Genomic DNA, 26,121 nt, shown 5'->3' with positions numbered 1-26,121 from the left:
AGGTCCCCAGTTCTCTAGTCCCCAGGGGTGCAGGCTCCCCAAGCTCAGCCCTGTCAGCAGCCCAGAGTAGGTGCCCAATAAATACTGGTTGGATAAAGAATGAATTGAATGAATGGATGAATGAATGAGCCAGTACCTGTGGGCTTACCTCATTTCCTCCCCTGGATGCTAAGCTGCTTGAGGGCAGGGACCAGGTGGTCTCACACTCAGGAAAAACAAGGGTTTCTGGAAGCTTAGAGGAGGGACATGTGACCAAGACTATGGCAGGTGGTCAGGAAAATGCTGTCTCATTTGAGACCTGACAACAGAGGGGTAGGGGCAGGGACCAGGCAAGAAGAGCATTCCTGAAAATGCCATATGCCACAAGCAAAGGCCAGAGCCAAGACCACATGGCACTTTTGAGGGAAAGCAGACGGCTGGTGTGTTGGGGCAGGGAGAGTCGAAGAGGGTGGCAGGGTCACACCTGGAGGGACCTTGTGAGTCATAGGAAGGAGTCTGGACCCCTGATGGCCTCAAATCCACTGCTACGTGGACAGCAGGTGGGCAGGACCAGCCTGGGGCCAGTGCCCTTTTAGGAGGCAGTTGCAGAATTCCAGGGGAGGCTGAGGGTGCCCAGATTTACTGTTCCTCCTTCCTCAGCTCAGGGAGTCTGGGGCTCCCAGATCTTAGCCTCTGGGGACCCTTGGGGTTCATTTGGTCTTATCTTCAGTTAGGAACACTGAGGCCCAGAGCTGGGGAGAGCCTTGCCTGAGTTTGAGAACAAGCTGGGGTGAGAATCCAGGGCCCGGGTCTCAAGCCAGAGAGGCCCCTCCCCACCATGGAGCAGGGAAGGGTGAGGCACCTAAGAAGGCAAGGGTCCACTGGGAGATACCTGCTCAGGTCACAGGCAGACAGTCTTGAGTGGTCCTGGCAAGACCAGGGCATTTAGAATGGTCCAGAACTGAGGGCTGAGGATGAAACGAATCCTTCCAAGCGGCAGGGGTTAGGCAGCAGCTGGAGGACCAGGTTCTAGTATGATACAGGATCCTGAGCCTACAGAGCCCCCAGTCCTGGGGGGACCCCTGCCTGAGTCATAAAGTAAGAAGGTTATTACTCTAACTGCAGGTGGTGACAGCAATGGCCACCCTCTGTCAAACAGCTCCTATGTGCCTGGCATTATTTCATTGAGCCCTCACGATAACTTGTGAGGAGGTTGTGTTATTGCCCCATCTTACAGATGAAGAAACAGAGGCACAGACCAGTGATGTCATTCATGTGACAGCTGTGAGTCAGAGATTGAGGATTTGAATCCAAGAGGCCTGACCCCAGAACCATCTCTTAATGTTGGAGGGCCAGCCCTGGTTATGCCCAGTTGAGAGTCAGGACTGGGTTCAAGACTGCCCTTATGTGACCTTGAGCCACTGAACCCGCCTCTCCGAATCTCAGTTTCCTTTCCTCACTTCCCAGGACCTGAGGATGAGGACGAGAAGACCTCAAGTGGTTGCCGTGAGGACACAGGAGGTGTCGCATTTAAAGTGCCTGAAACACAGAGTGGGCTCGGGGAGCACCAGCCCTCGCCCTGCCTGGCCTCTGTTGGTTGCCTGCACCCCTCCCCAGGCACATTCAGTCTCTGCCCCACGCCCATCTGCGTGCCAAGCTGCCAGCCTTGGCAGGCGAGCCAGGCCTGCCTCCTGCCCTTCTCCTCCTGTGCATCGTGGGGAAAGATCTGGGCCCCTCCTGTGGGGCTGCCCTGGTGGGGGCTGGCCTCCTCCTGGATGGGGTTGGGGGAAAGGAAGTACCTGCACAAAAGGCAGCCACACTCTCTGAGGGCCCAAGAGTTCTGGAGAAAGGGGCAAAGCCGCCCTGCCCTCATTTCTCCAGCCCACTTCCTCAGCCCTTGATAAAGGTGTTTAATGAGCAAACACATGTTTGAAGAGAAGGCTCATTTCTGGGAAGAATCTGGTTCCCCCGAGATGCTAAATAGAAATTCTCTCTCTCACCTCCTCTGATTGGCCTTGGTTTTGATGTTGGTCCAGGTGAGTGCTCTGAACCTCAACTTCCCCATCTGTAAAATGGGGATGAGACTTCCTTCCTGGAGAGTTGGGAGGCTTCAATAAAAGCACCATAATGTGATAGCTATTTTAACCTAACCAAATATTCTCCTGTCTCATTCAGCTTCCAGCCCGAAGTCTCCCCTTTTGAGCACCTGGAGACACTGAAGACCTACCCCCAAGTTCCTGGGGGGTGGAAATGGGGAACAGAAGCCAGGTGTCCCAACTCTTGCTTCTGCCTGTCCTTGAGGTGGCAGTGCCAAGATACCATCTCCCCTCCCAAGGGCCCAGAGGAATTTGGAAGGCAAAGAAAAAACAACAAGTCCCAGGCCAATGTTTTTCATTTTTGTCCTGAACAATGCCGTTTCTGCCGTTTCTGATTGTTAAGCAAATATTGCAGGAGGCGGGCCCCAGAGCTGACGCAGGCTGGGATATTATCAGAGCTACAGCCCCAGGGCCCAGGGCCCTGACACCCACAGATTCTGCCTAGGACTCCAGGTGCCACTTTTGGCCCTTCCCGAGCCTAGCCACCTCTGAGGAGGGGGCTTCAGGGTCTAGGGTCCGAGGGCGTCCTGACTAGAGAAGGCTTTATGGAGAACAGTTCTGCCCAGCACTGCCAGTTCTCCCCTCCCCCTCTCCAACCTCTGTAGGGCACAGGGGGTTTGACTGGCTGTCCCAGTTTACTCTGGACTGTGGGGTTTCTCGTGACCAGGGACTTTGAGTGCTAAAACTGAGACAGTCTCGAGTGAACCAGGATGATCGGTCACACTACAGGGTCAACGAATTGAGAGTCGAGTAGGCAGATTCCTTAAACGACCATGATGCTAACAATATCTGCTAAGACTTCTCCCACCATTTACTGAGTGATTACTATGTGCCGGACACCCCACACAAGGTGCTTGACGTGTATCACTTCACATACCTCCACAAACAGACCTGTGGGAAACTGTGAGTCCCATTTTACAGATGAGAAAACTGAGGCTCAGAAACTGAGGTGCAGGAGGTCACGCAGCTGTGAAGTGGCAGAATAGGGAGTCAAACCCAGCCTGATTCCAAAGCCCTGGCTTTCAGTTACCCTCTGCCCCATGAGGTAGATTGACCTTGGCCAGCCACAGATGGTAAGACCAAGGTCAAGAGAGGTGGGGAGAGCCCAACCTCAAGCTGGTGTTCCCTCAGTGAAGCCAGCTTTAGGGTGCCTCTGCCCATCAGTATCGGAAGACCCATTTGCCCCTTGGCCTAGCCCGGGAAAACACATTACAGCTGGGCTTGGGGGGAAGAAGATGCCCCATTCTTGTCTCAAGGGCCCCAGAAACTGCCCCCAACATAGGAGGTCAGCGCCGCCCCTGGAACTTGGCCTTGTCTTGAGAGTCTATTGCTGCATCGGACAAACCCAGGCTTGCTCACCATGGGACAGTCTCTTCCAGAGCCCTGGCTGAGTCAGGGTCCCAGAACTCCAGCCCCTGCAGGTTTCTGAGGACTGGAAGGCAGGGGTCAGAGCTTGACTGGACTTCATTCTCACCAGAGGCTGGGCCTGGGACTTCCTGGGCAGCCCCCTCCTCTCTGTCCCCCTGTGCTTGGCTGGTGCCTTGGCCTCCGTGGCAGGGAGGGCACCGGCGCTCTGGGGGTCTGTTTGAGGTTTCCTCCAGCGGCTGGTGGCAGCGGGTACAGCTCATTAATTAATTAGCGCTTAAGTACTTAGCATCCTCCTGCATCGTGTCAAACGAGGATTTGAGTCTTAATTCCCTGTGTAGGTAACGGTGGGAATGTGTCAGGGAGAGCGGTCAGGACTTAGAGGAAACGCTTCCCCTGGCTTGGATGCTGGCTGGGACCACTAGTGATGCAGAGGGAAAAGACACCCACGGGGGGCTTCCCTGGTGGCGCAGTGGTTGAGAGTCCGCCTGCCGATGCAGGGGACACGGGTTCGTGCCCCGCCAGGGGGATCCCACGTGCCGCGGAGCGGCTGGGCCCGTGAGCCATGGCTGCTGAGCCTGGGCGTCCGGAGCCTGTGCTTCACAACGGGAGAGGCCACAGCAGTGAGAGGCCCGCGTACCGAAAAAAAAAAAAAAAAAAAAAAAAGAAAGTGCTAAACATTGAGCCTGAGGTTTTTAGACTGGCCACAGTCTAAAATGTGCTCTGCTCTGTGACCTGAAGAAAGCCACACAACCTCTCTGAGTTTTGATTTTCTCATGTGACATGAGGATAACAATCCTGCAGGAGACAGTATCTCCAGCTGATTGCTCTGTGAATTGACATCATGTCATAAAACTTCAGGGATTGTGTTATTTAGGTACCAGAACTGGCTAATGGTTCTACAGAGACCTTTGTCCACGGCGGAAACCTTTACAGGCAGAGCCTCAAATTCAGCCGCACCATCTATGGTCCTCATACCGAGTTTTGCCTGTAATAAAAATACGTGCCATTTATGCAGGGCCTACGATGTGCCAGGCTCTGTGCTAAGTGTGGGCATTCCTTAAGTCTCATCAACTCCTCACAATAGATCCACAGGCTGGGCACTCTTACCCTTTCTTACAGATGAGGGATCTGAGGATCAGCTTGGTTAAGTCACTTGCCTAAGATCTCCCAGCTAGTAAGTGGTAAAGCCAAGATTCAAACCCAAGTCAGCTGCACTTGACAGTCAGCAAACATTTGTTGAGTCAACAAATGAACGAATGCATGCATGTTTACAGGATAATAGTTGCTTAGGGGAGAATGAGTAGGATCTTCCTTTTTAGTGAAGCTATAAAGGCAGGGGCAGTGAGGAAAGAGTCCCCCATGGCTTTTTTCTGTCTTGAGCTGTTACCTATTACTGCACAGAGCCCCAGAAGTATAAAAGAGATGGAAAAAAAAAAAATCCCAGCCCAGAAGGAAGAGCGTAGTTCTAAGGACAACTTGAGTATTCACTGGTCTCTGTGGAGCGGCAGCTACATGCCAGGGACTTGGATAGGAACTAGGGATGCAACCCTGGAGGGACCAGACATTGTCCTGCCCTCATGGTTCTTATGGCAACTGGCAATGGAGCCAGACTTGAGGGCCGTGTGGAAGATAACACAACTGGGACAGCAGATGGGGGGCTTGGGGACAAACTAGGTCTCACCACCTTTCTAAGCCTATTCTCCTCTGTGAAATGAAGAGCTTGAGAACTAGGGTGTTGTCTAATCATCTCGCCTTGCTTACATATTGAGACCCACAGCCTGAAAGAAATGAGATGGAGACAATAAAAAGCAGGAGGTTGGAAGAATGAAAGTCATACTGAAGTCTACAATCTGCTCCTGGACCAAAATGAGAGCTCACGTCCAGTGAGCACCCACCAGGAGCTGGGAACTGTGCTAAGACCTTCCACTATGTTATCTCACTTGGTCCTCGCAAAAACACTCAATAATTGAAAAGCTGAGGCTCAGAGAGGTCACCTTGCCCAAGGTCAAACTTGCTAATAAGTAGCAGAGTTGGGACTCAGACCCCAGGGTGTGTGACTGCAGAGGGTAAATGGCCAGCGTGAGCTCTACTTCCCCAGGTGAGCCTATGCCTTGGGTTTGCAAAAGCTCCCTGCAGTCTGACATCATACAGAGTGGTGGCATGGGACAAGTAGGGAGAAGGCAGGGGAAAGTTCCCAGCCTGGTAGCTGGCGTTCTATCTGCAAGGCTGCCTTAGCATGGGTGGCCCCATCCTTGAGGCAACTGGAAGGAAGGAGAGAGGCTGAAAGAGAAGAGCTTGGGAAACTCGCTGTGCTCCAAGTGTACGACAGCTTGGAAAACCACTCTGAAGGTTCCTGGCAATGTCCCTGTGGGAGCCAGCTCATGTATTTTAAGAAAAAAAAATCATTAAAGAAGTTAGGACTGTGGAGAGGCCATAAATGAAAAATATTGGTGGTTCGACAGTGTATCCTTAACAGCTGCAAGCAGAGTTCCTCTGGACGAGCCAGAACCCTGTCCAAGAAGTAAATCATTCTGTTTTCCCCAGATGGCTCTCCCTGAATCCTTAGGATGTCTACTCCAAAGTTTTAAGTTGCCCACCTAGCTTGGGACCGACCAAGACTGTGGCCGCACCTAGCCAGGAAAGGACAAAGTACTGGTAGAGTTACTCAGTTGGGTCCCAGTTGGTAGCCGGAATGGGTGCCCAAGAGATCCACCCCCAAGTCTTCCCTTACTTGGCTTGGCAGCTGTCATGACCATACACCAAAAGCACCTCACTTACTAGACATTCTGGTGGTAAATCTGTTACTTTGGCACCTACCTGGCACTCAGTGGGTGCTTATTAGTGGCGGGAACAAGTAAATGGTTTGGGCCATAAGCATGGCACCTGCTTGTCGCTTTGTCCGATGGGTGTTTTGTCCGCTTCCCTTTGCCCTGGTTCCCCATAACAAAGAAGGTGCCATCACCCAGCCCATCTTTTATTCCACTTCCTTCTTCCTTTGGTGAGCCAAAGAGAGGATCAGGGGTGAGGGGATTTAAAAGTGTTAGGGACCACCCCTGCTTCCCCACCAGCCCAGGCCTGGACCCGGCCCAGACAGAGGGTCTGAGGCTGGAGGGAGGGTTACCAAGGTCCTAGCATAGCCCCCAGCCCCACATCCAGGGTGACTTCCAACAAAGCACTTGACCCCTCACTGCCTCCCCCTTCCCAGCTGGGAGACAAGGAGGGTGACATTGAACGCGGGCTCTGGGGCGTCCTAAGGGTTAACTAATTAATGGTCGGAAAGTGCTTTGAAAAAATAAAGTGCTGGATAATGGGAAGGGCAATTATGTTGGGAGAAACTCCTAATTTGGCTGGAATTGATGTTAATGATAAAGTATCTGAAACATGTAGCAAGCAAGCGTGATTGTATTTTATGTGACAGAGAGACACTCACACGCAGGGGACATGAGAGCAGTTAATTTGGTTAAATAAAGTGAAAGATAACAGGAACGCAGACGCCACGGAACTTGCTGTTTATCTGGACTTGGTGTAACACTTTGGAATTGGATCGGGCCCTTTGGCTCCTACTTATTTGTTTGTGATTGAAATAAATGGGGAAGTGCAGGGTTTATGGCTCAAAAAGAGCCCATGGAAAGCAGGTTCTGATTAGGAGGCCCCGAGAAGGCACAGGCTGCGTTCCCGGAAAGGAGCCAAGGTCTCCAAGAGAGTCAAGGTGGGTGAGGATTGCCCCCACTGCACCCCGTCCTGCAGGCAGAAGCCTCGCCCACCGGAGCTGGGGGGAACTTAGAGGGCGGCTAGCGTAGCTCTCTCACTTTCCAGAGGAAGAAATTGAGACCCGGAAGAGGGAGAGGGAGTATTCATCGATACAGGAGTCAACATTTATGGAGCACTTCTGTTTGCTGGGCCCTGTGATAAGATGTTAGGATCCCATTTGATCCTCAAGGTAACCCTATGAGGTGGTACCATTTTCATCCCCATCTTACAGAGGAAGAAATGGATGCTCAGAGAAACAAAGCAATGTGCCCAAGGTCACACAGCCAGGAAGTGGTAGAACAGGGAGTCGCAGGCAGCCTCACTCTGGGAGTGAAGCTGTGTGATTGTGACTTTTGGGCTAATCAAGCGCTCTCCACGTTCATGGCTCTGCTCTCCTTGACTCCATCTGCTGAAGCAGGGAACCAGGACGAGGAAGTGGGCAGACTTCTACCTCCAACCAGCAAGGACTGAGTGATGGGGCCTTCTGGCCTAGAACCCTCTTGGGAGGGTTTGAGCCATAGTTTGGGGCCTGAGAAGACAGCATGAGGTTGCCAGAGGGAACAACAGGAGCCTTGGTTTCTGGAAGGTCTGTGAGGTCCCTGCAGGTCCAGATTAGTATTCAGTATTTATAATATTTCCATAATGGTAAAACAAAAGAAAACAAGCAGAGAGAATGCATTTTTAATCACCAATCATTTCTCTTTGTTTGTTGTGAATGAACAGCGAGGTGAAATAGTATTCCATAATCACCCCATTCAAATTTTCCTCCCCACAAAGCACCGAGAAATCTCTAAATAAAATAAATAAACAAGCTAAGACCTTAAAATAAATTCCAGAGGGCAGAGTGCTACGTGTGGGTAATCACAGCTTCGGGAGACAAGAGCTCAGAGGTAGGGAAGGGATGACAAAGGGACAGGGGCCTTGTCAGTTACCTGGAATCAGAGATCCAGGTCTAGGGGACCCACAGCAGGTTAAGGAAAGCAGATCAGGGGCTTCCCTGGTGGCGCAGTGGTTAAGAATCTTCCTGCCAATGCAGGGGACACGGGTTCGAGCCCTGGTCTGGGAAGATCCCACATGCCGCGGAGCAACTCAGCCCGTGTGCCACAACTACTGAGCCTGCACTCTAGAGCCCGTGAGCCACAACTACTGAGCCCGCGTACCACAACTACTGAAGCCTGCGCACCTAGAGCCCGTGCTCTGCAACAAGAGAAGCCACCACAGTGAGAAGCCTGTGCACCACAACAAAGAGTAGCCCCCCGCTCACTGCAACTAGAGAAAGCCCGCATGCAGCAACGAAGACCCAACGCAGTCAAAAATATTAAAAAAAAAAAAAAAAAAAGCAGATCAATGGTTTGAAGATCCTCACAGTGGAGTGGAGGTAGGACAGACTCCCCATCCTTCATCTCTTTGTTCTTATTCCTCCTGAATCTTCTGGACCTCATCCTCTTGTTGTAAACCACGGGAACTTCTGTCCCCTACCCCCCTGGAACTTTACAACCTTCCATTCAAAAGGTTACCCATACAGGGAATCTTCTCTGTACAGTGTCCACCTGCCCTCTGAGCTAGTCTGACCCTCTCAATTGATAGAGGAAGAAACCATAGCAAAGAGAGAATAGAAGGGACATACCTAAGACCTTCCAGTAAGCTAGTGACAGAGCTGGACCTGGAACTGCAGGAGCTTGACTCCCTGTCAGGTCACCCTCATCTACCTGCACTTATCTCTAGGTGTCTTTGAGAAGTCTCCTATGTCATGAAAATTTTCTTCATGGGCTGTTCCCAAAATTTTGTTGCACGCATCTCAGCATCTCAAGACTGTCAGGTTCTAGCAAGGTGCCTGGCACATGGGGCACTCATTCAGATGTTTGTTGGATATATGGATGTATGAGTGGATGGATGGATGACTGGATGGATGGATGGTTGGATGGATAGGTGGGTGGGTGGATGGATGGGTGGATGGAAGTTTGGATGGATGGACAGAAATTTGGAGGGATAGATGATTGGATGGATGGATAGATGAACAAATAAGAGGCTAAAGCTGACTTGGTGCCCTCATTGGCCCTTAGCTCTCACTAGATAGATAATGCTTATCATAGTGTAGTCTAGTTAATATCCGGGGTCCTGATGCCTTGAAATTATGTCTCCAACAGTCCCCTGAAGGACCCAGGAAAAAAATCACCTTCTAACAAGTCAGAGCCCTTTCAGGTAGAAATTTGAGACAAAGCTCAAGGACCAGGCAGACCCCCATTTTCTTTCTTTTTTTTTTTTTTTTTTTTTGCGGTACGCGGGCCTCTCACTGTTGTGGCCTCTCCCGTTGCGGAGCACAGGCTCCGGACGTGCAGGCTCAGTGGTCATGGCTCACGGGCCCAGCCGCTCCGCGGCATGTGGGATCTTCCCGGACCGGGGCACGAACCCGTGTCCCCTGCATCGGCAGGCGGACTGTCAACCACTGCACCAGGGAAGCCCCCATTGTCAAGTGAGTCATGTGGTGGTAAAGAGCATTGGCCTGGGGTCAGGGGACCCAGGCTCTGCTCCCACTCTGCCACTAATTTGCTGCATGGTCATGGGTGAGTAAGAGACTTTCTCTCTCTGGGCCTCAATTTCCCACTCTGAAATGTTCTCTGTTAAATGTTCTGGGCTCTGTGGAGGACTCAGCCAGAGCTTGGAAGAGCTCTACCTCTGGAGATCCTGTTTTGTAGTCTGGGCAGCCCCTCTCCCTCTGTCCCTAAGCCCTTCCATGTTTAGGAGCACTGCTCAGCCCTCTCCGGCCTTTTCCCTGGTGGGACAGTTGAAATGGGGGTAGCTCAAAGCATCAGGATATTCTCAAAGCCTGGCTGGTTATTCTGGCCATGGCCAAGCCTTACACTCCCTCTGAATCTTATTGAAAAAATAATAAAAAGGTAATAACTTTGTCATTACTGAACATTGGTTTGTCTTTTCTTTTTTTTTTTTTTAAGCCATGACCATAAATAACCAGTGCATTACCCTTCGGAGTGGACACACACACCTACACAGGACCTGCCTCCCTGTATAGGCTGGGTCTCCCTCTGGTACATACCACACGTCCACACACACATGCACATCACACACATAGATACTGCTCATTGGCTTGACATTTTTTAAGCATTCCGCTAGATGCTGGGACTAATAATAACAATGGTTATTATGTGTGAATCCAGGCTAAGTGCTTTGCGTAAATGATCTCAATTAATTCTTCACTGTGAGGTAGATACTTGTCTTGTTGCCATTTTAGAGACAGAGACACTGAGGCTGAGGGAGGTCAGGAACCTGCCCAAGGTCATACAGCTAGTAAGTACCAGAGCTGGGACTCGAACCCATGTAACCCAATTAGAAATCCAGGCTCCAATATGCCAATTATTTAAACATAGATTTAAAAACCACACACACACATAGTCTACTAAGATACATATAAAAGAGTGTGATTAGTGCTGTGACAGAGGAAACAAGGGGGCTGCGGGAACCCACATGGAAGCATCTAACCCAGTTTGGGTCAGAAGGACTTCAGGGAAGGCTCCCTGGAGGAGGTGATACTTGCTTTGGTCTTAATGGGTGAGTGGGAGGAGGACAAGTAAAGAAGGGGAAGAAAGGCCTTCTGGGAACAGCTTGGATGAAGGCCTGGAGGTGAGACCCAGCAGGGTATGTTTGGAGCTCTAAGCAGCTCCGTGTGGCTGGGGCAGAGGGTGTGTAAAGGTGTGACAGAGGGAGCGTTGAGAGGTGAGGCTGGAGAGCTGGGCAGGGCTGTCGCTCTCATCCGGGCCAGGTTGGCACAGCGGGACAGCCCTCCCCCACCCACAGTCAGCTACCTGGCACGCCTGTCCGTGTGACACGAGGGCCCCTCATCAGCAAAACAGCTCTTTCCTGCCTCCCCGGCCAGCCCCGCCCTCTGTGAGACACGGTGCCATGGGCGGCGGCCAGCACCTGCGCAGGTGCCGGTCGGGAGCCAGCATGGCCACTTCCGGAGTCTCACGGCGGGTTCCTTCTGCCCGTGGCCTGGCCACGCCAACCTCAGGCGGGATTGCATCCTGGGACAGAGCAGCACAGCCATGACTAGTCCATTTTGCTTCTGCCCTCGGAGGTCTGTGCTGATTTCAGATCTGGGAGACGTGGGAGGAAGGAGGAAGGGGCTGGGGCTGAGATATGGCCCCAAGCGGTACGTGGCAGGAACCACCAGGCCCCGGGAGTGTGGCTTGTGCTCTGAGGACAGGTGGTCCCGTTGACTTCTCCATCACTTGGTTTCCCTTGTTCCACAGGGCTCTGGTGCCAGGCCTGCCCCTCCCTGACAGGCATGGGAGGGGGTAGGTATCGCCCATGGATCTTTTTTTTTAAGAGATGATGTCAGCAGTCAGCCCTGCCCCTCACCTGGCTGTACTTCTCTGTATTCAGGTGTCTGCTGACAGCATGGGCATAATCTTCCAGTGTGCAAATAGAGCGCAGCTATACCTGCATAGATACGTGTCCCACAAATGTGTGCACGCGTGCACGCGAGCACACACACACACACACACACACACACACACACACTCCCATACAGATAAAATCAGACACATACCTCACCACTTGCCATGAAAGACACTCCTAACCAAACACATCCTTAAATCTCCCAGGCAGACTTCTGGGATGGGCTCAAAAAGATGTGCCTGGTGGATTTCACTTACATTCATTCTTTTAATTTTTCAAGTCCAACTCAAACCCAAATACAGCACTCTCAGATTGTGGGTGTTTTGAAATTTTCTGCATTATATTTATATTTGTATGCTTCTGTGTTTCCTAAACTGTTAGCATTGAATGCGAATTACCCTTTTTTCCCCCAGAAACCTAAAGCTATTTAAGAAATAGAGATGTTCAGAGGATATTAAAGCTGAAAGGGATAGAGAGGTCAGAGACTCTGGGATTAGGGAACATTCCCTAAAAGGAAAAAATTAGTCACCTGCAATTCTTTCTTGTTACCAGGTAGGGGTAAACATACATACCAAAAAAGTGAATTAATTAGAACCAACTCGATAAAGGAAAAGGTTGAACCAGAGAGTAAAACAGCCTGTCCCTTGACTGGAGCTGGGTGAGAGCTCAGACAGAGAAATGAAAGGAGGTACAAAGTGTGGATCCTGAACTCGGAAAACAGGTAGTATTTATGGCATAGAAATCCCTAAGGCTCCTCTGTCCACAGAGGTTTCTGGAAGGTGTGGGTGGAGAGGTAGGAGGGGGCAGGAGCTCATCGGCGGTTGAGGCTGAAAGACGAAGATAGACCCCACCCCTCTGCCCCCAGGAGCTGAGCAGATGCCCTAGAAGCCTGGGCTCAGGTAGATGTTCTAGAAGCCCCCCCAGAATCTGTAACAGGGCTCTGCTCTCCACTCCAGCTCCCAGCCCCTAGGCATCTGTCCTTCTCATCTCTGCCCGAGGTGGTAGGTCTGAACAAGGCCGCTCAAACCTTGAAACAGCCCCTGCTTGTGGCCAGCACAGTTCTAATAAGGATTCATTACTGGAATCACAGACTCTTTCACCCATTAAATTAACAGGGGTTTAAAAAAAAAAGAGTGAGAATACCGAAGACTGGAGAGATGGGGCTGACTCACACACAGCTGGTCAGAGGGCAAGTTCATACACCTTCTGGGGAGGGGGCACTCTGGCAACGGGAGTCAAAGCTCTGAAATGCACGCTCACTCTTTGACTCACAATTCCACTTTAAGGAATGTGCGTGATTATTTAGGGCCAAGGATATTCATTAGCGTTCTTTATCATAATGAAGTGAATTGGAAATGAGTTCGATGTTCAAAATTTCCAATGGTGGGGGACTGGTTAAGTAAATTGTGATCAAGCTCTACCGTGGGTCCACAAAACATCACGTTGTAGAAGAGTGTTTAATGACGTGAGAAAACCATGCTACGTACACATAGCCAGCCGGCTTAAAAAAACCCCAGAATGTTCAGTGTGCTGACTTTATAAAACAAAGCAAAAAACAAACAAAGACCCTAGACTGGCAGGAAATACAACAAAATATCAACAGTGATTATCCATGGGTGGTGGGATTACAGACGATTAAAATTTTTTCTTCCTGTTTATCTGTATTTTCTGAAATTTTTTACAATAAACACATATTATATATATTGTCAGAAACAAATAATCATGTACTCTGCAAAAAGAATGAGGGAATTTGGGGGTGGAAGGGCTTGTCAAATCTGTCAACTTGGATGGGATTTGGGAAAAAGCCCCTCTCCCATACTCCCTTCCCAGGACTCCCAAGGGAGACATTCCTAAAAAAAAAAAAAAAATGCACTCAGCTTTTTTTATTTTTAATTACAACTTGCCCAGTAATCACCATAATCACTTATCTTGGGCATTTGTTTAATTATTCAGTCACTAATAGTCACTGTGATGCCAGAACCATGAGAGGCCCAGTGAACTCGAAAAACACAGACCTCACCCAAGGAGGACCTCAAACCCAGGAGCAGCTCAGGAAAAAGGGAAACACGTACATAGTCTGTAATTTTTAAATTTAAAAATTGTGATTGTTTGCCAACACTGATTGAGTGCTTCATGTGTATAAAGCCTGGTGCTTGGTTCTGTGATTTCTTTGATTCCTTTTGTCTTTTATTAGATTGAAATAAGATTTATGGTTAAAAAGCAGATTTGTTCTACTTCCTTCCTCCTCCTCTCCCAACGCACTCACATTCAAGTTTCATCTCAGAGTAAAGGTAAAAATGCTTGTTGCACTCGGGTAAGTCGGGAAGTGAGGCTTTGGTCATCTCCCCATCCCTGCAGCTGGTCCTGGGGGTAAAAAGCATCAGCTCTGGAGTCAGACAGCCTAGTTCAGCCTTGGGAAAGTTATTCTCTGTGCCTTGGTTTCCTCATCCGTATAATGGGTATATTCATAACAGTAACCACCTGGTACAGTTGTTGTGACGATCTAATAAGATAATACATACAAGTGTTTAGCGTGCTGCCTGGCACATAATAACCACTCGGTAAATAACAGCTATTGACGTACGATTAGGTGTTGCTTTCCATCACTGTAGAGGACCAGAAACCAAAAAACTGTGACCAGGAAGCCGAGCTGTGATTACTTTCAAGGCTGTCCCAGTCACACAGACTGAGACAGACTTAAATTTATTTGTTCAAAATCAATCATTGAGAGGCTCCTGGGTGCCAGGCACTGTGCTTGGCTCCTCGGCTCCTGTGACAAAGACACAGACCCTAAGGCTCACAGTCTAGTGGGGAGGGACTTCCCTGGAGTCTTAGAAATGGGAGAGGCTCTTAATCACATGCAGCCCACCCGCAGGGAGGGGGCTAGAAGGATGGCCTCCATAGGGTCCTTAGTTGACCCCACCTCCCCGCCTGCCTGTGCAGCCTCCTCTGTTGAGGCACAAGTCACCAGAGCCATCTACTTCCCCACTGTCAACCCCTGGCCAAAAGCCAGGGAGTGGAAAACTCGGCAAAGCCACCATTTCAACTTGGCAACTCTTGGCGACTCCCAGGTTGTACCAGCTCCTCCTCCCTCCCCCAAACTTTGTCCTAGACACTTTCTACTCATTCTCCTACAGCTTATGTCCCTCAAGGGCAGGGACCGCAGAGGCTTATCTTGATTCACCCCAGAGAGCGAGGGCTTACTAGGTGCCAGGCTGAGGTGTGGAGGACACGAGGGGACACAGAACAAAGTCCCTGTCTCCAAGGAGCTCCCATTCTAGCAGGGGCAGCTGGACAGGAAATACGGAAACAAATGAATAAGCAAAATCTTTGTAGACACTCAAACAGGGTAAAGTGAGAGAGAAAGGCTGGGGAGCTACTTTAGAGAGAAAGCCTCCCTGAGGAGGTGACATGCGAGCAGAGGCCTGAATGATGCAAGGAAGCAGCCGAAAGAAGGGCATTCTGGGCAGAGGGGACAAGTGCAAAGGCCCTGAGGTAGGGACAGGCTTGGTGATTTCCAGGGCAGCAAGAAGCTAGTGTGTCAGGACAATGTGACCTAGGGGAGGGTGGAGGGAGGTGAGGTCCAAGGGCAGGCAGTGGTAAGATCTTGCTGACCATGGGAAAGAGTTTGTATTTTATTTTAGGGAAAGCTCAGGAAATGCTAAAATGAAGCAAATGAGGAAAAGACCACCTGATTTCAGTCCCTGCAAAGCGAGTTGAGTGTGAGGAACAAGGCACTAGAGGCTTTCGAGGCCGGGGCTACTTTTTGGGTGTGGTGCTTTCTCCCAGCCTTTTGCTTTGTTTTAGTTTCTTTTTTTTGAGTGGGGGGTGATGGTTGGGAAAGGAAGAGGAGGCCTCCCTTCTCACCTCATGCCAATGTCCTCCTCCCCCTCCCAGGCTTGCCACTGTTTCCAGCTTCCCCCACCCCAGATGCGTTTCCTTCACAGGAGGTAGAAAGTCTCCTTGGCGGGGGTCGGGGAAGGATTGTGAAGCATCTGAGAAAAAATGGAGGGAAGAATAAATGTTTTAATAAAAGTGTGATGGGTGAGATGCAGTTGTTGGGGTGTGTGTGGGATGGGGCAGAGCCTTATAGTGGGAAAGGCGGGAGGGGAGAGACCAGCAAACTCCTCAACCAGCTTCTCAGAGGCAAGGCCTATTGGTTCATTTTTTTTTTTTTTAAGATTTAATTTTATTTATTTTTGGCTGTGTTGGGTCTTCGTTGCTGCATGCGGGCTTTCTCTAGTTGCAGCGAGCGGGGGCTGCTCTTCATTGTGGTGCACGGGCTTCTCACTGCAGTGGCTTCTCTTGTTGCAGAGCACGGGCTCTAGAGCGCAGGCCCAGTAGTTGTGGCGCACAGGCTTAGTTGCTCCACGGCATGTGGGATCTTCCCGGACCAGGGCTCTAACCCGTGTCCCCTGAGTTGGCAGGTGGATTCTTAACCACTGCGCCACCAGGGAAGTCCCTGTTGGTTAATTTTTTGTCTCCCCAGCCCCGGTGAGGATGTGCTCTTCACTGGGGCTCGGCAAATGCCTGGGGAATGAATGAATGAGTACAGCACTGTTGCTGGAGAAAAAACGGACAGAAGAGGAGAAGGAAGGGAGAGAGGGCAGGAAGAAATGAGGAGAGGGAACACTGGATGTCCCAAGGAGCGACGACAATTACTGGCATTTATCGATCACTGTCTTGGCCCAGGCACTTTTCCTGCATTAACTCATTTTAGCCTCTCAACACACACAGGCAGTAGTACAATTATTATCCCCATTTTACTGTTGAGGCACAGAGGGGTCAAATGCCTTACTCAAGGTTACCCAGCTGGTAAGTGGCTGGGGTTTGACCCCAAAGCCCAAGCTGTTAACCACGTCTTTACACTGTCCCAGGAGTGGAATGAGCCCAGAATCAAAAGTTAGAACACCGCGGCTTCCCTGGTGGCGCAGTGGTTGAGAGTCCTCCTGCCTATGCAGGGGACGCGGGTTCGTGCCCTGGTCCGGGAAGATCCCACATGCCGTGGAGCGGCTGGGCCCATGAGCCATGGCCGCTGAGCCTGTGAGTCCGCAGCCTGTGCTCCGCAGCAGGAGAGGCCACAGCAGTGAGAGGCCCGCGTAACGCAAAAAAAAAAAAAAGTTAGAACACCACTTCTCAGGTCATTACCCCTCACTAGTCCTGAGAGGCTTTGCTGAAACCTTGCAGATTAGGCCCCAAAGTCTACCAGCCTGCAACAGTGCTTACCAGCCTGTGGCATTTCCTCCTAGTTTAATGCATTCTGTTGAACACTTCTCAAAGCTGCTGGTCATACTTTCAATTTTTATTCATTTATTCAACTAGTCATTTAGCTATTTGTTTACTATTGTGGTCAATTTCTCCTTATCTCATCATCAGAGTGTTTCCTCCTTTCTTTCAAGTCTATTTCCATTCTGTCCTTGTTCAGAAGGGAAAACAGGTACAGTGATTGGTCAGTCCTGGGATGGGCACTGGCCAGGCTGAGAAAGCCAGGACCAGAGCCATCGCTGCTGACTTCCAGGCTCAGCCTGGCGTGGCCACCTCATACCTCCTGGGAGGTGGGCAGGGTGGGCAAAGGGAGAAAAGGGAGGTTGATCTCCAATGGAGTATGCAGGTCCCCCCTCAAAGAGGCCTTCTTTGTCACCCGGGGCAGGGGAAATCAGCTCTCCCAAGATACCCTTTATCCTACTGCCTTGTTTTATTTTCTTCATGATCCTTTCACTCTCTGAAATAATATTATTCTTTTGTTTTAATGTTCATTATCGGTACCCCCCCCACACACCCCCGCCCCACGGCCCGGCCCCAGGTTCATTCTTCATGGCTTATCTTGTTCACTTAAGGATTTATTTCTTGCACAATGGACTGAATGAAAAACTCCCTTGCAAAGAATAAGTGCAAAGCGGATATCAAAACAGTGAGGACATCACGTTCTTTTGGGTTCGACAGTTCTAATATTCTAACTTGCAGGAAAGAGCTAGTTCTTCAGAGGAAAAGTGGGAAGCAGACTGGCTCCCGGGGTTCAGAACAGGTGAAAAGTAACCCACTCCCGTCTCTCCTCTCTTGTTCCCCCGCCTTTGCTCCACTCAGTCCGGGGTGGAGAAAGCTTCTCCAGCTGCAAAAGGGAGCCGCGCGCTCAGATCTGCTCCGCAGGCCGCGTCTCGCCGCGCGCGCCCGCCGAGCTCCGCGGGGCGGTGGGTGGGAAGAAACCGGGAGGGGAAGGTCTGGGGGTGTGAGGGTGGAGCGGAGCCCGGCCCCGCGATCCGGCCCGGGTTTTGCTTGCCACCCACTCGCCCGCTCGGCCGCGGAGAATTCCTTAATCACAGCGGGCGAGAGCAGAGACTGGGAGCGAAAAATCCGGGATCCGGCAACTTTGGGCAGCGCATGCGCGCCCGCGGCGCTCCATCCCAAACACACACACATTTTTCCCCCGGACTTGGAAAGTCACCCAAAGCCGCCCCAAGTGCAGGTAAGAGACTCGGCGCTCCCTCCGCCGCGGCCCCCCACACGCCCCTCAGCTCCGCGGGCCTCCGGGGGTGCTTCCCCGCCTCGCCCCCTGTCCGGGTGCAGCCCCCCACCCCCGGGGCTGCCGCTTGCAGCCGGGAGCCGGCGAGCGAGCGAGCGAGAGAGCCAGCCAGCCAGCCAGCCAGCCAGCCTGCGAGCGGCGGCTGCCACCCAACTCCGGCCGTGCGGGAGGCAGGGGGCACGAAGGGCTGGCACCCGGGAGCGGGGCGGCGCGTCGCCCGCCGCGGCCAGGGAATGCCCAGCGCGCGGCTCCGGGGAAGGGGAGGGCTGCTGCTCCTGGGGGTCACTTACTCCAACTGAGGGGCGGCGGGGTAAGGGAGAAGAGGGGGAGGTGCCAGGCGCGAGTGCAGGACTTTGCAAATAGGGTGGGGGCGCCCCCCGCGCTGCGGGCTCCGGGGGGGGCAGGTGCTCGCCAATACCCAGTAATCACTCCTTCCCCCTACGCTCCCCCCCTCAACCTCACGAGCCGCAGGGGTTCGTGCGCTCTCCAGGGCAGAGAAGGAGGCAGGGGTGAGGGGCGCCTGGGGTGACTTTGCAAGACTTTGCTCAAGGGAAGGGGGTGGGTGGGGAACCCCTCCAGCCGACTCTTGTGCCCCAGTACCAGGGTGTAGGTGCTACCGGCAGAGGTAGGCAGTGTTCACTTAGGCGCGGGGTGTCAGGGGGTGCCTCCTGGTGGGAAAACGAAGGCAAAGGTTGCTTGGCTGGGGGGAGCGGCGCCCCCTTTTTCATTTGTGCCTGGGAAGTTTGTCTCAAGTGCGCTGCTCCGGGCGCGGCAAGTGGAGCTCCTCACTGCCCCCCCACCCCCACCCCAGCCTCTCCGGGTGCAGGGCTGGCAGTGCTGGGCACAGGGAGCCGGGATGCCGGCTCACGGCCGTGTGACTGTCGGCCGGAGCCCGCCTGGGTCCCGGGAAAAGTTCGGGGGAGTTGCCGCGGTTGTCGTGTGCTCTGGGAGAGAAGTTGCGCCCGGGGACGTGGGATGCCCGGCTGGCGGGCCGGTGGGCGGGTGGAGCCGTGCACTCTCAGGGGGCTCGGCCGAGGTGGGCGAGGGTCTGGTGGGGTCTGTGCCCCCAAGGGTGGGCTGAGGGTGACCCCGGGGCTCAACAGTTGGGGAAAGGGAGCCCTGAATCCAGGGCGCACGGCTAAAATAGGCACCAGGCGGAGGACAGAGAATGGTAGCTTGTGGGAACACGGAGGGGCACCGAAGGGGAGAGGGCCGGGCTCCCCGGTCACTTGGGGTCGAGTTTCTGGGCAAAGGAGCGCGTGGTGGCTGGTGGAGGAGTGTCGGGGAGCGGGGCTCCAGGGGGCGCACGGAAATGGGGGATCGGCCGGACCGACAGTCCCGGGGCAGGGGGCCGAGTTGTGCTCCCGGGGTGAGCCGGCCGGGCGGAGCGGCGGCCGGTTTATTTTTACTCGGTGGCATTTGCAGAATGTGCAGCTGATGGCCGTCGGCCGCCAGGAAGTTTTGCTTTCTGTTCTTTCTCTCTTTCCGAAGCCAGCGCGGCCGGCAGCGGACGGGCTGGGGAGCAGGGCCTGGGAGGGGAGGGGGCGGCCCTGGGTTGGCAAGGTACGGGCAGGGGCGCTCTGGGGCGGCGGGCGGGGGCTGGCCGGGCGAGGGCGGCGGGCGGGCTCTGGGCCACTGCAGAGCTTTTGGGCGAATGTCTGTCCCCAGCGTTGGAAGCTCCTCGGCGAGGGGAACAGGTGTATGCGCCGTCAATCACGGCGGGAGGGACACTTTGGGGGCGTAGATTAAGATAATAATAATAGATTTTTCTCTAGGGGGTGGGCGCAGATTCTTCCTACAAGTCATCCCCGACCCGGGTCCGGAGTTGGGGAAGGAATGGAGTGCCGAGGGAGGCAGGGGGACGCTTCACCCTTCCACACAAGTTTCTTTCTCCTGACCCGGCTTCAGCTTGGGAAGCGGGCCCTGGGTGCGGCGAGGACCTCCTTCCAGTCACGCTGGGGAGGGGGCGGGCGCGTGTGCGGTGTGTATGATTTGTCCACCAGCAAAGCAGCAAAAACACCCCTCCATCGTGCCTGGAGCTCCCCCAAACCTGGCTGGATCAAGGGGCAACCCGGGGTTATGCGTCGCTGCCCGGACGGAGCCTGGGGCCACGACCCTCAGAGCGTGTGGTTGTCCCGCCAACACCCCGTACTCTCAAAGAGATGGGGGCGGCGAGGGGGAAAAGGCCAGGATAATCGCCGGGCAAACTTGGTAAATTTAGGGCGTCTCTAAGCTGGTAGAGACGCGCGATGAGAGCGCGCGAGGAGACTGGAAAACAGATCACCGGGTAAATTGGTGCGCCTGCCCGCCTACCCACCCCACGGCGCGCGCGCGCGCTCGCACACACACACACACACGCCACACATATACACACACACACACGTCGCCGTCCTAAAGGGAGCTGTCCGGGCTGAGCAGGAGCAGCTGCGCCGGGCGTGGTGAGGGGGGTAGTTGGTCCCCGGGGGCTGCGCCCGGGCTGCGCTCCACGTGCCCAGAGGGGGCGCTGGGCCGTTCGGCGCCCGAGCGCAAAGCTCCGGGTTTGCGCCCTGGTGGCGGCGAGGCGGTGCGTCCCGGGCGGGCGTCGCGTCCCGCGCCACCTCCGGCGACTCGCACTGCCTCCGCTGACGCCCAGCTGCTTTCCCACTTCCCAAACTTCGGCATTATGGTTTTCACCTCACTCGAGCTCTGAGACCCTCTCCAGGGCAGGGTGGGGAACTTTTCCCTTCCCGGCAGCGGCCACGGCCTCTCTGCCCGGAATCCGGCGAATTGGAGAGATTGACTCCCCCCCCTCCATCTTGTTAGCCACCTTAGAGGCGGTTAACGAGAGTTTATGGGGAATATTGTTGAACTTCAGTAATCAGGTTTCCAGCGATCTTATGCCTCCTGTTTAATTTATTAGACTAGTTATTTATTCTGTTGATGATAATCTGTTGCTGGTTTCTATGGAGATGTTAAACTGATCTCTTTCAGAAATCAAACTCCATATGCACTAAAACGTTTAAAGGGGCAGTATCTCTCTCCTTTTTCTTTTTCCCTGACTTTTGTTTTGTTTTGTTTTCTAGACTTTGCACCTTGCAGGCACTTTGCGTCTTTCTCTGAGTCTCGGTGCATTTTATTTCCTTCTTACGAAGGAGAGAAGCCCGGAGACTCACGCTTTGTGGCAAGTACAGCTTATTATGGCTAGAAGAAAGCCAAGGCTTTGATCCCTAAGTTGCATCATCATTTAAAACAGATCATTTCACCACCACCCCCTTCTCCCCCATAATATAAGAGCAAAATTCTTTCAAGATCAAAGAGTTCAATCTAAAAAAAAAAAAACAACAAACTGTTGTGAAAAAAAAGGAAGTCAGTCAAATGTGAACCTCTCCTATATATCTGCTCCCCTTGTGTTTAAAGAATTTTTTGCATAAGAAAAACAAAACTTGTAGCTCAGCTAATTTTTCATACTTATTAATAGTTTATCTTGCCCCCCCACACTTTTTTTAATTTAAAAAGAAGTTCAAAGTTAGATTTCTCTGCCTGCGGGGGTTGAGGTATATTTGCTTCTCTTTTAGATCCTGACCATCTGTTTTTGGAAAATTAGCCTCTGGGAAGAGGGGAAAAGGAGTTTTTACTCAAACCTAATGGAGTGCTTTAAATTTTTAAAAAATATTCTCACCCAAATATTTTAAAGTCTCAATTTTTCTACTTTTTAGGGGAATATCAGTAACCTCTGGTGTATGAGAGCATATCAACTTTTCCTCCTTTTCCCTCTCCTCAGGTATTTTTCAGTAGACTTGTGACTTTGAGGGGGTGGGTACAGTGACTTAAGAAAGTAAGGCAAAAAAAAAATTATCTTGGTTTGTGACACTCTGAAAAATTGCAAACCCACTCTGAACTCAGATATTTATCACAATGACAGATATGATACAAAGCGATTGCATTTCCTAATGATCCTCTGGGACTGAGTTGTAGGTAAAACCATTTAATGCATTTTTAATATTAAAGTAAGGCCTGGGTTCCATTTTCTTGGAGGTGGGGGAGTGGATGTCCCTCTCTGGAGCTGATGCTTTCTGAGTGTACTGTTTTGCTTTTTCAGCTAGAGCCCACCACCTCCCACCCCTTCACATTTCCACTTACTCTGGGGAGGGATGAGCCGCACACAGGGCATTTGGCTTTTATAAATAAATTTGTATCTGGCTAGAAGATCCAGTGCTAAATAAGAGCACACTTAAAAAAAAAAAAAAAAGAAAAGAAAAAAACAAACCTCCGACTCCACCCCTGCTATAGGAAATAAAACAGAGGCAATACTTGACTTTTTTTCTCCTTCTGCCACCCTGGTTCTCTTTTATATTATTTTATTTTGGAAGAGGGTGGAGTGGTTGTTACTTCTCAGCTCAGAGGAGAGAGGACCCATTCCTGTTATTTCCCTCTCTGCTATATTTTAAAAATGTGTTTGATTTGGATTGCAAACAGACAGAACAGGCTTACCGGTAGAAAAGAGCACTGTGGCTTTAAACTCACGAGTTTGCATATTCTCCTTGTATCTTTCCCCTTTGCTAATTATTGTGTTGTTTTCAGAGCAAATATGTCATATCCATGGCGACGGGGCAGGTTTATTGTCTTTCTGAAGCAATAGCTCACATAAGTAATTAATGACTTTCTTTTTTTTCCTCTGGCTTAGGTTAAACAGATCATTCAAGGAAAGTCATATCTCTCTTCTCTCTTCTCTCTCTCTCTCTCTCTCTCTTTCTCTCTCTCTCTTTTTTAGCCCAATGACATAAGAACATGAGTTAGAACAAGAAAATACTTTAACCAAGAAGTCAACAGCTTATTTTCCCCCATTTCTTTTAAAAGCTAAAGTGTCAGCTTTCAGACATATGAGGCTGTCATTCTTGCAGCCTAGAGCAGTGCAGTCCACGCGTGGGTAGGAAATCCATTTGAAGGTTGTACAGCAGGGGAAGTGCTGGCATGGGGGGAGTAACCTGAAGGAATTTGTTTTTGAGGTGGGGGGGAGGCACTCCAAAATGAGTATTTCTCCTGTATTTAGCAGAATTTAATTAAATTGTGTACAGGAAGGAATTAATGAGTCGGTAGTAATGTCGTCGTCGTCGTCGTCCCCGCCCCCCCACCCCCTTTTCCCAGTCTGGTTAATTGGAAAGACAAAGTTTTTCTTTTCATTTCACCTTGAACTTCAGCTTTCTCCAGCCTTTGTTTCAAGTGCTTTTTCCTAGAAAAGCACCTTTTGGAATCCCTTCTGGTTAGTATTTCCAGCATTATAGCGGGGGTTTGTTTTTGTTTTTTCCCCTTAGACCTACAACTCAGAGCTGGTTTCTGCTTCTCAGGAATCAACAGCTATGATGATTGATTATGACTTGGATTTTTAAACTTTTTTCTTTTTTGGGGGGGGGTGGATGGGCAGCTTTTGAGGATGTAAAATGATATAGATGGACCATCTCTCTTCCGCATCGGGGAGGGTAGAAGCAATGTTTTCCTTAAAAAAAAAATCACCATTTATGTTCCACCCTTTTCAAATGGACCTTTTGCTAATAAGCCTTATGATGTCACCCAGTAACTTTAGAAATATCCTATGTGTCCAACTGATATTCTCCAGAAGCCCCGCAACAGACATGCATTAATCAGGCACATTTATATGCTGTTGCCCTCTTTTTGAAATTTCAGGTGTAACCAAGGGTTTGTGTGCGTCCTTAAGAAAGGGGAATGAAATAAAGAGAAAAGCATTTATATTATATTTATACCTGGACACAATGAAAAAGGATAGTTCCCCCATCTGAAGTAAGTTAAAAAAGGCTGTGAGTCAACTGAATGAATCTTTAGGCTTTTGGCATTAAAAATAAAAATATAAAGCAGAAGAGAGATTTATTTGGTATCTGGTTTCTGAAGAGGAGAAGAGAAGGCCAGGCAAGTCTGATGCTGAGACTCCAGCGGACTTGTAATTGAGCCCGTAACCTCTTGATGTCTATATCAGAAAAACAGACACGAGCAGAGGGAACGGAGGAGAGGCAAACAAGCCTTGTAGAGGAGGGAGCTCAGGGGGAGATTCACAGAGAGAGGGAGAGAGAGATTTAATTTATAGACATTTTAAAAACCGTAATTTCATTAGGATCTGTTCTTCCCCTTCTCTGAAGGGCAGCCCGGCAGACCGATAAGGCCGGTCCCTCTGCCGGGATGCGTGGTGTGTGGGTGGGCGCGAGCGTGGGCATCCTTTTCAGTTCCGAGGGAGCGTGTGTTTCCCTTCTGCCTACTTTCTGCCGGCTTCCTCATTTTGGAATTTAAAAATCCCAAATCGCCAAAAGTTAGCCGCGGCTTCTGGCTGCCTGGTGGTCTCCCCTGTGGGTGCCACGCTGCTCCATGAGCGGGTCTGTCTGCTGCCTGGCCTTTGGCATCAGTGCGTCTTCCTTCTGTTGCCAGGTGGCCCGTGGTTCCAGCCACGTGAGACCACTGGAGAGGGTGGGCACCCCCATCTCTGCCCCCTTCAACTTCACCAAGTTAAGTTGCTGTGGTTCGGAGGCCACAGTATCAGGGGAGCCGGGGGGAAGCTAAAGCCTGTCGTAAATTCTGCAAAAATTAATCAACCGTTTAAGAGCTGCACGTTAACAAGGGTGTACAGGCAGGCCGGGCCTTCTCCTGTTCCCCCTGTTCAAAGTCCAGCAGAGCCAGGGTGGCCGGGACGGTGGGAAGGGAAGGGGGAGTTTGTGTTTTGTTTTTGTTTTTTTATCTGAATAATTGAGAACAACTGGAGAGAGGGAAGAAGAGAGGGATTTGTTGAATATAAATCCTCAAGTGCCCTTGTTCCATATTGTTGGAATTTTTTTTTTTTTCCTTTTGGTCTGGATTTGTCCTGTGTGTCTTTGGTGGAAAAGATACGTAGAGAAAGAGAGCAAAGGAGGGGGATGTGGGGGGAGAGAGAGAGAGAGAGAGAAAGAGAGGGAAGGATGGAGAAGAGAGAGAGAGAGGGAGACGCGTGGCTCCTTCGGAACTCATTATCATTCTTAATAAGTCTTAAGGAATAAAGGAGAGCATTGAGTGTAAATGCTGGGTAATCCTAACACTTCTCAAGGTGAGAGGAGTCTTGAGGACACAGAGAAAAGAGAGAGCAGAGGAGGGGGTGGGAGGGGGCCAAGCAGCCCTTGGGGAGTGGCAGCCCCAGGGTCTGGGGGGCTCTGCAGGAGGCCTGGAAGCTGGGGTGGGGACACCCAGAGGAGCCCCAGTGAGATGGTGTCAGAGACACTGGGGACCTCCAGGAGAGGGTGACTTGCTGGGACAAGGAGCAGGGGTGATGGGAACCTCTACCCTGGGCCCGCCCTGCTTTGGGTTGGGGTGGAGGCCAGGGGCCGCAGGGCCTTTGCTCCCTCCTGGGCACGCTCTCCCCAGCCAGCTCAGCCCCTGCCCCCTGGCCTCGGTTCCCGGAGGAGGCCCCGGGGTCTTGTCCTGCTCGTTCTGGCTCCCTTGCATTGTCTGCTCAGCTCCGGACACTAGGTGGCTGAGAGGATCTTCGAGGTTTTCCAGGACGAGCAGCCACTGGCTTCCTCTCTCCTCCCTGCTCGTGGGCTCCGCTGTGCCCGTCCTCTGCCGGGTCCGGGCAGCCCTGGCTGACTGGCAGGAGGGCGAGTGGGCACGGGCCCAGGGGCCATGGCATGGCTCCTGCGGCCGGCACTCCCAATGAGCAGCTTCCAGGCAAGGCGAGGAGGAGGCCAGGGGCAGCTTCCGTGGGGGGAAGGCAGCCGGTCAGGGCCACTTACAGGAGGGGCCAGTTGGAGCTCAGCCCTGTGTTCTCTGCCACTTGGGCATGAGGCACTGCTGAGCCCATGGTGGGGGGGGGCGTCTCTGCTTCTTCCCCTTTTGAGTTCATGTGCCCCCTTGGAGAATCCTCTTAATAAAAAAATCTCATAAGCCTAAATACTGCTCATACTTGGAGGGGTTTCACAGATCTTATAGACCCAACCAAGGACCCTCTCGGGTCCCTTGCTCTGGTGGACTTCTTTCCAATTC

The 26,121-nt window shown here is 51.7% G+C and overlaps 1 protein-coding gene across 2 annotated transcripts in view; it reads left to right on the top strand.

Moving 5' to 3' along the window:
* Positions 1–17,938: 17,938 nt before the first annotated feature.
* Positions 17,939–26,121, top strand: part of CASZ1 (castor zinc finger 1) — a 150,216-nt gene continuing 142,033 nt past the window's right edge. For both annotated transcript variants that reach the window (XM_082611877.1, XM_082611876.1), the window contains exon 1: positions 17,939–18,072. The gene's annotated coding sequence lies outside the window, so the exon portion shown is untranslated. The remainder of the gene's footprint in view (positions 18,073–26,121) is intronic.

This window comes from Mesoplodon mirus (assembly GCF_964341445.2).
Source record: "Mesoplodon mirus genome assembly, chromosome: 3".
Lineage (NCBI taxonomy): Eukaryota > Metazoa > Chordata > Mammalia > Artiodactyla > Ziphiidae > Mesoplodon > Mesoplodon mirus.
This window is presented reverse-complemented; position numbering and strand designations above follow the sequence as displayed.